Consider the following 3,090-nt stretch of genomic DNA (forward strand, 5'->3'; position numbering starts at 1 on the left):
TCTTTCCTGAGCTCGGCAAGACGATTTAACATTATTTTATGCACACCGTTTCCCGGTACTGCCCCGGTCGGTTTAACATCAACACGAAGTTGTGTAAGAATTTTGCGTCTATAAATCTTACACGATCAATTTACCACAAAACGGCACGGCACTGGAACTTCTGGAAGAAGGCACATAAAATTTCACTAAAACCATTGATTTATGGAATCAGCTACAGCGAGAGCGGCACCGGCAAGGCTCATTTTATGATCGTTATGATCCACGGCCCCCTTCCACGGGGCACTGGCAAAGCGGGAATATGCACGCATTAATTACCATACAACGAAAGCTTTTACGTGTGCATATAAAAATATTGCTCGAGTGATTTAAATAACTCTGCGGTCCGCACTGCTCCGGGTGACCTCCACCAGACCAAACCGTGGGTTAAACTCCGTGGGTTAAACTAGGAGTAAGGGTGAGAGTGAATATGGAAATCAACTTTTATAGCCCCATGGTATGGAGTAAAATATTTGTCACAATATTTCATTGCCGTTCGGTAAAAAAGGGGTTGCCCCAGAACGGGGGGAGAGAGAGGAAAAAACATCCCTTTGAGCTTTTGATTTTTCATCCCCCCCCCCCCCCCCCCCCCCCCGCAGTATCCACCATTGATGACCTTTTTTTCCCCCGAGATCCTTTCGTAAAGCTACCCGGGGATCGGCCGAAGCCGAACGCTGGTGGGTGTTTTGGGCAGTTGTTTGACAAACGTCCCAAGGAACTGCCGTCCCACCAGCTCCCCCCCTGTTAGTACAAACTTGCTTTATCCCACGCTGCGAATTGTGTTCGGTACGTAAAGGAACATCGAACAACGGATGTGCCTGCCGGGACCAATCTCGGCACAAAATTTAATCCCACTACGTTAAGGCACCCACACAAAATGAATTGCGTACACTTTTGAAGAATATCACTGGTTGGGAAATCCCCAAAACTAATAGCTTTTCCGGGGCGTAAGGCAAGGGTGGAATAGAAAAAAAAACCCCACGGTTTCGGATTGCATGAAATTCGTTTAGATTAGAGTGAAGCTTCGGAGCTTAATCTCCAACTAGCCGCAGCCTTATCTTGCAGGTCAGTCGCAACGGTTATCGTTGGGCGTTTGCGCGTATATTGAAATGGGGGGAAAGAGTTTTCCATGAAGCACGTGCGAACACGATGAGGGGAAGAGCCTAACATATGGAGCGAACGAAAGCACGCACACATGAACGCTTGTATGAACTGTAGCCACATCCGCACCGATGATCTATGGCTCCATGGACTTTCAACCCTTCCGTCCTACACACTCACACACACACACAGCAGCGGCTAATGATTCATCCCGACGCAGGTAGTGCAAGGAGTCAACAAAGCGGACGCAACCATTCCAAATGTCACTGCGAGATTAGGGTTGAATAAAGCGGCTTTGCGATGAATTTTGAATGCTGATGCCCGGTGTAGATTCTGCACGAAACGGGCTGCACACTGGCTGCACCGGGAAGGAAGCAATATGCCCGAAACGTCAGCATCAAAGGCAACGCTCGGGCAACGAACAAGCTTTTCCATCCGAGCAAATCATGCACGGCTCATTGTTACAGTTTGCGAGTGTAATTAATTGGAATGTGTACTGTGAGTGCTGAATGGATGATGGTTTTTGCTAATAGAAAGAAGAATTCGGTGTATTTATATTTTAATTTACAGAGTTTACAGTTGATAATGTTTTTTTTTTACAATTTTTAGACTCTTCGCAAATTAATGTGGAATATTTAGAGGTAGAATCCTGCCTTTTCACGTGAGCTTTTGAAAAGTTACAGGGTACAACTATTTTTGAATTCTTTTCAAGAGAACTTGGAACATGAAGAGGTATCTTTGGAACTCTATCCACAAAGTGTAAATCCAAGATGATGAATGTGTCACTTGAGACAGATTTAAAATAAAAGAAGGTGAACATGAAACTGCATTTTCAGTTGTTTTCCGAACTCAAGTGAAAAAGTTTCTGGAATTTCTGGATCTTTTCCAGTTGACCTAGGATGTAGAGAGTAAGATCCGGAATTCTTCTATGTAGTGGAACTTTTGAAGACTAAAATTAAGCTTTAAGCAAAGGTTTTCTCAGTATTCTTGGTGAAAGTATTCGACACAACCTGGCGATTATAAAGGAGCGAAGCTTCTATCGTTTGACCAAAGAGGGCGCCACCGTCAGAGCTATTAGAAAGGTTTTGCGCTTAATGATCGGATTTTTTTGAGCATGTTTCAAGATTTCCATATTTTTCAAGATCTTTCCAAGATCAAGATGTCCAAGGATTCAAGACCTTCTACACTTAGCCATTTATCGATTAACATTAACTTCCAGATGATCCAAAAAGATTCAGAAATAGTTTCAACTAGAATGCCACTTGAATTCCATCGTTTAAACACATCGTTCTAACTTACTCATTTGAGACTCGCAATCCCCAGTAAATGTGTTCTCGTGGAATGTAAAAACAAACATACGCAAATGTTTAAATTTGACGAACTGACAGAATAATCGTACACAGTATAGTACTGATTGAGTTATTGTCCTGAATAATGCACGCCACGTATTGCGCCGTTGAGCAACACAGAAAAAGCGCATAGTACTGGAACATATTGGGAAGAAAATTGCATTACGCCGCATCGAACTGTCAACGAACTGGACGCATATTGAATATTTTCCTCGCTGTCCGTGATGCCACACAAAGGGTGGGCCTCGGTGATAGCGGGGGGGGGGGGGAAAGAATGCTGATGCCACCGTAAAATATGTACAAAAACCGCATCGAACACGACGACGGTGCCTGTGACACAATGTGAGCGCCCAAAAGGGGGGTGAAATAACAAAAAATGCTTAAGCCCACCCCACAACACAAAAGCTCCCGATGCTGACGCTGACATTCTTTTGATGTCAGGCACACGCACTCTACGGCAGCGAAAGAATGTGACACGAACGAGAGAGAGCCTTTTCGCCGGCGTCAACGCGCTGACAGACCGGCGCGTTCTAGATTAATCATAATCCCTAAGCAGCGGCCGCTGCATTCCGCCATTGCGAAAATGCAGCTTACCACACACACA

Source organism: Anopheles moucheti, chromosome 2 (genome assembly GCF_943734755.1).
Source record: "Anopheles moucheti chromosome 2, idAnoMoucSN_F20_07, whole genome shotgun sequence".
In the NCBI taxonomy this organism is placed as follows: Eukaryota; Metazoa; Arthropoda; class Insecta; order Diptera; family Culicidae; genus Anopheles; species Anopheles moucheti.